Genomic DNA, 9,391 nt, shown 5'->3' on the forward strand with positions numbered 1-9,391 from the left:
ATGAGCTTCCATTAGGTGGTTATCTAGTGTGGTCTCCACGTCATTTGTGGGGTCGTGGTTTTACCATTTCTCATATTGCACGTATGATCTGTGCTGTCTATGCCTTGATTTAAGTCCCTGTGCCCAGTGGGCTAAGATGCATATTGTTCGCTTGAGCCCATCTTACTGCATCAGCAGAATTGGCCCTTTTTAACTGGCCCCTGCCATCTCTCCAGTTTTTTAGGACTCTTGTACCTCATTCCAGCTCTGCTTCATCAAGATGAAAGGAAGATTTTAAGTGATTCCCGTGTGCTTTGAGAAAGAAACTGCTAGTTACTGCAAAATACAGCTTTTTCCTCTGCTGCCCTTATGTTTCCTGTTATCAGTGAAGCGTGGCTTTCACCAGGGTACTCGATTCTTCCTTTGTCAGTGGAGAAGAGCAAGTCACAGAGCACCTGGCCAGTTTACTCGCTGCTTCCCAGGCTTCTGGAGGAGGACTCAGCCACTTGTCAACTAAAAATTTACACCCAGCCACTGGTGCTGCAATCTGGTGCCTGCGGTGCTCACAGAGAGCTACTCTCTTCCTATAATAAAGCTATCAGAGCCCCAGCGCGGGCTCTCTCTGCTCTTCACCCAAAACAGGGTGGACAGGGCTGTTGTGTTCACCACACCACTGTGCAGGTGTTGGATTTGGATGCTGTACAGAAAAATGCATCCAGCAGCTGGAGAAAGATGCACAGAGGAATTTCTAGCTTTGCTCCGAATGGGATAGCAAGACAGGCTTTCAACAAAAAACATTTTGCAGCTTGCAGAGTGCATCACCACTGGGATTTGATTAATGAAGGCCCAGCTGCAATGGGACATGGGGCTCAGACGGACACAAAAACACCCCGGTGGATCCAAGAACTCTCCAAAAAAATGCAAGTCAGCCAGGTCTTTTGCATTAACACTTGCAAAAAGGCAACAACCTGGGGAAAGGCTTGTGCAGAAACAACAGCCCTGGGGAAGATGCAGTACCCGGGGTGAATGGTGCAGCAGCAGGGCAGCTCCGCTCCTGCCAGCTACATGGGTACCATCACAGCAGCACCACTGCCAAACCCATCTCTTGAGATCAGGAAAAAAACTCAAATGGAATTTTAACCAAAATTCAATCACATTAGGAAAGAAATATTCTTTTAAGACAAATACGCACTGCAAAGGGAAATAGAAGCGAATTGGTTTGCAAAGGACTCCATAGCCAAGGACAAGAACCCAAAGTGTGCCCTGATGGGTGAACCATGGGTCAAGCAGCAGCTGTAGGCACAATCCCAGCTGTTTGTTCCTCATCTTATGGGCTCCTCCTGCCAGTGGAGACCCAGTGAATGAAGTGGTTGTACTTCCCTGTTACAAATCCATAACCAGAGGGGACTGCTATGCTGATCTTTTCTGATCTCCTTCTGATCACAGAGCAGTAGCCATCCAGCCCCCTTTTTTATGGCTAAAGAAGAACAGATGCTCCAGTAAGATGTGAAATCTTCACCTAAATGCTACATCTGCACAGAATCCTCCACAATTAACAGCTGTGAGATAGACCTTGTACTTTGCTAGTGCAGATCGACTGCCCTACTCCCCTTTGCTTCTTTGAGGCCCTTGCTGTGCCCCCAGGGAGCCCCATGGAGCCCCATCAGTGCTGGTGCAGTGCGGCTTTGCCATGCATGGTAAAGGTGCCCCAACCAAAGGTGCCAGGAGTGTTTTGTGGGGCGCAGGGTACGCAGTGTGATGCCATTCACGCTGGGATTTTCTCATGTCCCATGATTTCCAAGCACTCTTTCTCAAAAAAAAACCCGAAAACCAAAAGGATTATGGTGGCTTTCTGCTACCCATCACAAATAATGTGAATATCATAAGCATGTCTAATTCACATGAATAATTTATGCAAAGTAATAAGATCCTGATACCAATAAACAGAATAAATACAACTCCCAGAGACCACATTACAAACTAGATTTCATTTTTACACAGATATAAAACTGTTATGATCAAGTAAGGGGAGAAATAATCTCCATCAATAACACTTCCTTATATCTTCATTGTTTTATTTGCAGAGTGCTACATGTCTGTATAGTGTACCATCTATCCAGCTGTCCTGGGGATGCCTACGAAGCTATTCCAGCAGGTATTGTATTAATCATTTCTCATCACCAGACAGACATTGTTGGAGGCTTTTCTTGTTCCACTTGCAACATTAGATCACTTTTAGCAGCCAGCAGAGTAGGATAGAAACGTATTTTCCCCTGCAGATACTGAGACACGGTCTTATTTGTAAAATACATATTTTCACTGTTAATTTCATACTGGCATAATATACAAGATGTAAAATGTCATTATTGGACACCAGTAGCATGTCTGAATTCAGGAGCTAAAAGTCAGTGAAAATACTGCACGACACTGGTTGCTTGTTTTGATTTCTGCAAATACTTTTTCCATTCATGTTCAGATCATCTTTTCCCATTATTTCCCAGCTTCTACCATTTTATCATTCACTGAAGGATTTGAGAGCTCAACAGAAACATTTTAATGCACCACCTACTTACCATTGTTAGTACTATAACTGTATTCTGTGGACAACCCTAATATCCTACCTTTCATGTAGCAACCCTTTCCTTAAAATGCATGGGGGGAAAAGATCCTTTACTGGGTAACTACTGTTTCTCTTCATTGCTTAATTGATTTTCTAAACTGCTTAGCATCTCTAAAGAGAAGAGACAATGCAACCATCACCTAAAATTAATGTACTTCATTTCTGACAGCAATTTGGGATGTCAGTAAATAGGCAAAAACCTTGATTTAATACTGTACAACATTTTGGACTTTTACCCCTGATTTAGCTAGCCAGATTGCAGCAAGGACAATATTCAGCTTCATTTACTAAGCAGCACAAATTAGCTCCCTCAGTGGGAATCTCTCTCATGCTCAGCATGGAAAACATCAGGTCCCTTTGGAGGGGAAACACCTACCTCTGCAACTCTTAATTGCAACTGTTAATTGTCGGGCTGGCAGCGCTGGCTGGCTACAAGCAGGAGCCGTAGATGAGAAAGGGAAGATGAAAAGAACAAAGGCAGCAGCTAAGTGCAAACCTGTGTGCTGTGGGAGGCAGAGCCACGGGGATGGGCAGCCTGAGGACACAGCAGGTCCTTGGCCAAAAAAATAGTTCAAGCAGAATTTGCAAAGTAGAAGAGCTGAGTTTGGAGGGTAATGTCAACTGGAGGATCAGCCAAAAGCCTCCATGGAGCTGTGCTCCTTTGACCCCCCAGTGCATCCGTGCCCCTCTCCTTCTCCTCTCCTCTCTCACACCTTCAAGCTCAAGCCGAGTCTGGGACCAGCTACACAAAAGGGTGATGTGGGAAGGAGAGGAAGGAGAAGTCTGTGGCATAGCCCAGCTGGCTCACACAGCGGAGGAACATTACGGGATCAGTCCTGGCTGAGCTGCCTGTGCTGCCCAGTCACGGGTGCAAGCAGGGTCCCCGGCATGGGGCACGCTCAGGCCACACTGCCAAGAGTTTAATCACGTCGGAGCAGATAAATGTGTTTTAATGATGAAAGCTGCTGCGCCAGGGCAGGCTTTTACTGAAAAGAAAGGATGCCATAGCAATTATCTCCGATGCCTATCAGGGAACCTACAGCTCTTGTACAGGTGTTGGGAATAAATTTAACTTGGTTTGCTTCCATCACTAGTCGGAGACAAATCTTCCAGAATGGCTCAGGAAAATAACAACACTAAAACTGCTAAGAAAACTAAGGTCTCTGATTGTTTTTTCAATTACTGTATTTTCAGGAGGAAAAGAAATCTCTTTACAATTACTTTCATATGAAGATTTCATTTCCCCACACAGAGGTTGTGATTTTCCCTATCATTTTATCTTTGTCCTCTTCAAAAACATGGGCAAGTGGAGGAGACCTTCTCATTTTTAAAAGGCAAAGCTTCATTTTTTAATTATTCATGTTCTCGTAGAGAAAGCTACCTTTGGAAAAGGTTTGATTTTTATCAGGTGGCATCAGCTGGGAAGCCAATATCCACATGGGGGAGGTTGAGTTTTCTCCATTCTCATAGGTTTTTCAGTGGCCAAAGAGAAGAAAAATCCACACACTCAACAAAATGCACTTTCAAAGTCTTGTGAAGAAGTTTTGTTTCTCAAACATTTTGCTTAAAAATAGAAGCAGGGAATGAAAAAAGTAATTGAAAATTAGTGTCACTCCTTCAAAAGCAATTTCCTTCAGAGAAACACTGTTCCCTGAATAAAATAAAGATTCTTACTTTGGAAACTTTTTCATGCTACTCCAATTAACGCCATCTAGGCAAACATTCTTATTTCTGAGTATAGGACAAATGTAGCCAAATCCACACCTATTGTTTTTATCACATTCCTGTGGCTTTGGATATGGATCTTTTCTGTCCTCTAGCAGATCTATGTCATTATTTAAAAATCCCAATGGCATTTTCCTGGGTGAAGCATATTTATGACCAGCCTCAATGCAGAAGATAGATTCTTAGACATTTCCTGATACCACTAATTTTCTTGGCATGCTTGGCAGAAATAGGTTTAACAGCTCCTATCGTGAACGTGCCCCCCTTCATATCTCCTTCCCACACCACAGTGAGGACCTGATCACATGCAGAAAAGTATGGTAAAACCAGAAGCACAGATGGAGGAAGCCTTGGTCCTTACAACAACAGATGGTATTTGCAGTTTGACCGTGGGTTCCTCCATGCTAACTTTGGCATCTGGATGTTTTTATCTTAAAATAGTTACTAAGATGGTTCGTATGAGTTGTCCTGTGGAAGCCCCTGGGGCTCTGTGTTCCTCTGCAAGGAGCAGCTCATATCTGGGTAGCTGCCTTTAAATTCTCAGCTCGTCAGTGGCACTGTGAGGATGCCAGCGCTCCATTGCCCATGCACATCTATTTTAAGCGTGAGATGTGAAGAGGGGACAGTCACTGCCTCCAGACAGCCCCACCATCTGAACAGGGGTCTCTACACCAGTGTGAACATCACGCACGCAGTCCCTCCTGGGATTTGGTTTGTGCCAGAATTCAAAGCAGCTTTTCTTGCTCCACAAAAGCATGATCAAAGCCTCCCTCCCTTAAGCTGATTCCAGCAATATTCCTCATCAAAAAGCAAGGGGGGAAAAAACCATATTTGCCTGTGGTTGTCTTCTAAATAAATCCCCCTATCTCAGGAGGCTTGGGGCTGCTGTCTCACCACCAATCAGCTTCGGTGCTGCTGGTAAGATTCTTCTTTTCTCTTCATCACCTTCGGAAAAAATCCCCCTATTGTAGGAATTTGAGATGTTTACATCTGCTTATCTTCCTTCTGATCTCAGGATTCATATAACATTTCAGCTCCCTCTTTAGCTGTATCATTAGTTCTGCACAGATCACTGAGAAAAGCCTCCTTGCAGAGCTTTGCCTCCAAAGCCAGCCCAGCACCGGTGCCCCCGTGAGAGCATTTCCACCTTTCCCTCCTCTGCCCTCAGCTCTCTTTATTTATCGTGATAGCTTGCAAAAGATCTCATGTGCTTGTTTTATTAAGCAACCTGCGTCAGTGGCTGTAGCCAGACCCCGTTCCTCCCGCACACAGGGGTGGTTACGTTGGCCCTGAGGTCTTCATGGACACTTCCTGTAAAACACCGCGTTTCTACTGACGTTTCTCTTTCAGAGGCACTCGCGCTGTTTCCTTTCCAGGCAGCCATCTGGCACCTGCCCGGGCTGAAGCCTTGCATGCATGACAGTCAGTGGCAGTCCACCATGTGCTGATCATACAGGGTGGAGATCCAGCTCTAACCTCAAAGCTCCGCAAGCTGTGCCTGATGGCACATAAATTCACTCACGGGACATTTATAACCTCCCTCAGAGCAGAAGCAGGTTCAAAGCACACCTGCAAAATTGCAGCGGGCCCAGATGCCCTGGCACACAGCTAGAGCTTTGACTCTAGTGGGTGCTGTGGTCCTTGCCCCCTCTTCAAATAGGTTGTGTGGGTTGCTGACCTGCTCCCATGGGGCTGGGTCAATGTCTCATCATTCCCCATCCCAGAAAAAAAAAGGTTTCTTAGGGGTTTGCATAAAAAGCCATACATTTATTGTCTAAGGGAAGCTGACCATGACATGGCTGTTTCCTTGTGTACCTGTAAGACCACCTATGTGGCCTGGTTTTTATGTTCACTCAACCTTATCTAGCATTGTGTTAGGCAGATGAGGTGGGAAAGCACTTCAGGGGCAGGAAATGACATTTCAATTCACCATGAAGCTTCATGATACACAGGGACATTTCTAGAGTCATCTGCATCTAGACTATCATGCTGGAACATTCCCAGGTTGTCTTCACTGACCCTATACTGATGTCCGCTTGGGTCCTACCATGATACACATCCCCTTGGGAAGAAAACTCAAGTGCAGCTGAAAAGCTTGTGTACGTTTGTCTTTTATCTCTTCACCGCGTGAGGTCCTGGCAGACCAGATCTGGGTCCTACAGTGGAGACTGCACCCAAGCCAGAGCCAGGACCAGTGCCCATGCCCGTGCCAGCCCAAGGTCGAGTGTGGTGTCTGGGAGTGCCCATCCTGGAGCATCCAAGACTGATGGAAGCACCCTGCAGTGGTCCCACACAAGGCATCTCTGTGTGGGCTACCCTGGGCACTGCCCTCTGCCTTGTCCTAGAGCATGCACTGTCATATAGCCCACCATGAAACATCCCCTCCATGGCCACCTGGCAAGAATTTGGGGACTGAAGTCACCCTACGATGGCTGCTTAAGGAGGGCTGCATCACCCAAACAGCAAAGGGAACAGTGTTGTCCAAAGTAAAGGTGTGGCAGTGAGGCTTCAATGCCCTAGCTCGGTGAGTGTTCAGGTCTGTGTGCTCCACAGTAACACCAGTTATGATGCTCAGGGAGGTGGCAGTAATCCCACAGCATCAATATTCCTTGGGACTCACTAAGCAGAAAGTATCAAAGGCAGAGCATCTTCCTACCAGTCCCATCAGTGCCTTATATAAAAGTTAAAATTACCTTCTCTACTCCGTCCTCAATCTTCTTAAATCCTACCCCAATTTGCTGCCCTGGGAATGATGACCAGCGAGTTCACCTTCTGCAGATCCCTGTCAGAACTGGTGCCTTCAACAGCTAGCGTCTGCCCTGCACTGAAACAGCTAACACTCATCTGTCTGTGCAAAAACACATTTTAATTGGGCAGCTCCACTCACCCAGGAATTTAGCTAAGTCTGTAAAGCTGCTTGCTTTTATCTGTATATGCCATTCTGCCAGTCTTGATATTATCTGCAAATTTGAGATTTATTTTTAGATAATTGATAGAAATGTTGAAAAGTACAAAGGCTTCACTGTTTCCTTGCGATCCCGACAGAAATGTCCTCATTTGGTGACAGTTTTGTGTTGATTACTGGTGTTTTGTAGTCTGCTGTCGCTTCCCAACCCATTTAACATGGATTAGGTAATGCCCAATACTAATGTTTAAAAACAGAATATGATGTCAGATCCCTTGCAAAAGCCTTTTATGGGTTATATCTGTCAGCTCCATGCTGAGGGAGACTTCAGTGCCATGAAGCTCAGCTATTTCGTCAGTGTGTCCTGCTTTATCCATGCTATACACAATGGTCCTTGAACCTCAGAACCAAACACCACAGAAGCAAAATTCAGACTTCAAAGCCCAGGAACCTCAGTCCAAACAGGAATTCACTCTGCCCTGAGGACTGACCCTGCTGAAGCTGAGCTTCTGTATCCCCACTCACTGCTCCTCTTGAAGGAAGTCTTGTGGTACTCCAGCACTAGCACAACCTTTTTTCAGGGTGCCCCTATGATGTTATTACCACAGCGGATGGGTTGCCCATAGGCAAATGTGAAAGGGGCTTTGCAGGGACCACACTAAGCTGCTGCCCTGCTCCCCAACGCCATCCTGGCTCTGACCCCAGGAGCGCTGCAGCATCAAGCAATGCCCGATGCATCCCTGCATCCCTCTGGCCCTGTAGTGCCCTGCCTGGTCCCCTCCCTCTGCGCAGCTCCACTTCCCCTGCCCTGCCCTGCGCCAGGGTGGAGGGATGGAGGCAGCTCTGGTGGTCTCCCTCTGGCACCCTTGTCACACCTCGAGGAATTAATTCTCCCTCCTGTCCACCGACTCTTTAAAGGTGTAAGCACTGGGCAATACGAGGTCTTGGCAGCAGCCCAGGAGCAGCTCAATGTGTCAGGATGCAATAGGCCCTTCCAGTGGGGATTTTTGTTTTTTTATTTTTTTTAATCATCAAGCTCAGCTACAAGCAAACCTTTAATTAATTCCTCCACAAAGTTCTGCTGAGCCTGTGGCCTCCAATTCTTCTGGGAGGCTAATTAACCTGATCCTCTCCCTCCATGCTCCTTTCTCGAGATTGTCAGCTTTGACTTGTTGAATCTTAATGTTTTCCACTGGTGTAACAATCTGCTCCTCTTCACCAGACACCTCTCTCCCCCAGTGCACAGGATACATTTCTTTTTTGCCTACATGAGCTCATGCTACAGCTGCTTGATAAACAGCACAGCTCGCACTTCTTTGCAGGAAGGATCGACTTTTTGCAAAATTTCCCCTTAGCACTGGAAAAGGAAACCGCCCAGGAATTTCAGTTTTCCACTAAAATTCAAGTTTTCAAAAACTGTTGGCCTTTTTTTGGTGAAAGCTAGGGTGTGGTGGAACATGTTCCTGTTTCAATGTTTTCAGTGAAAACTTGAGGAAAAAGAAATCAAACTGGTATCTGCACAGATACAGATGTATGCAGGCATTTTGGGCAAAAGCCCATTTTTCGGGGAAGGGACTATTCCACTCAGCTCCATCTTGATCTAAAGCCCATTGATTTCAGGCGTGAGGCACCCAGGCTGTTTTTGACATGCATCTCCAGCCTTGAAAAACATTCCCTGAAGCTGAAAAAAGGAAGCTTATGAAAGTAATTGAGGTGTTTTGGAGACTGCGCTTTTAGTCTTCTTGTGACTCAGTTCTCCGGGGTTGATGTAGGAGCACTGAGCTTTCCAGCCTGCTCCAGGGAGTGACACTGGGAGCAAAAACGCTTGCAAAGTTTCAAGACATTGTGTTCCGTGAACCAGTGGCCATGGGAATGCCAAAGGCAGAGGTGTGGGGTCCAAGTGGCAATGACCCCCAACTGGGAGGGATTTCACAATAAGCCCAATGTGCACCATGACATGGAGCAGAGGGGATGCCCCGGGACCTTTCTTCACCTCCAGTATCTCTCTCCCCTGGCTGGCTACGGGTGAGATCACTCTCCTGAGGGACAGAAAGAGAGGAGGGACCAGACCTGGGCTCCACGTCCTCGGCAGAGCCCCCAGGGCTGGGCTGGGGACAGGAGATGGCCTCCACATGGCTCTTGTGGACCTGTGCCTAAGTGCA

This window comes from Mesitornis unicolor, unplaced genomic scaffold (genome assembly GCF_000695765.1).
Source record: "Mesitornis unicolor isolate BGI_N332 unplaced genomic scaffold, ASM69576v1 scaffold12271, whole genome shotgun sequence".
NCBI classification, from domain to species: domain Eukaryota; kingdom Metazoa; phylum Chordata; class Aves; order Mesitornithiformes; family Mesitornithidae; genus Mesitornis; species Mesitornis unicolor.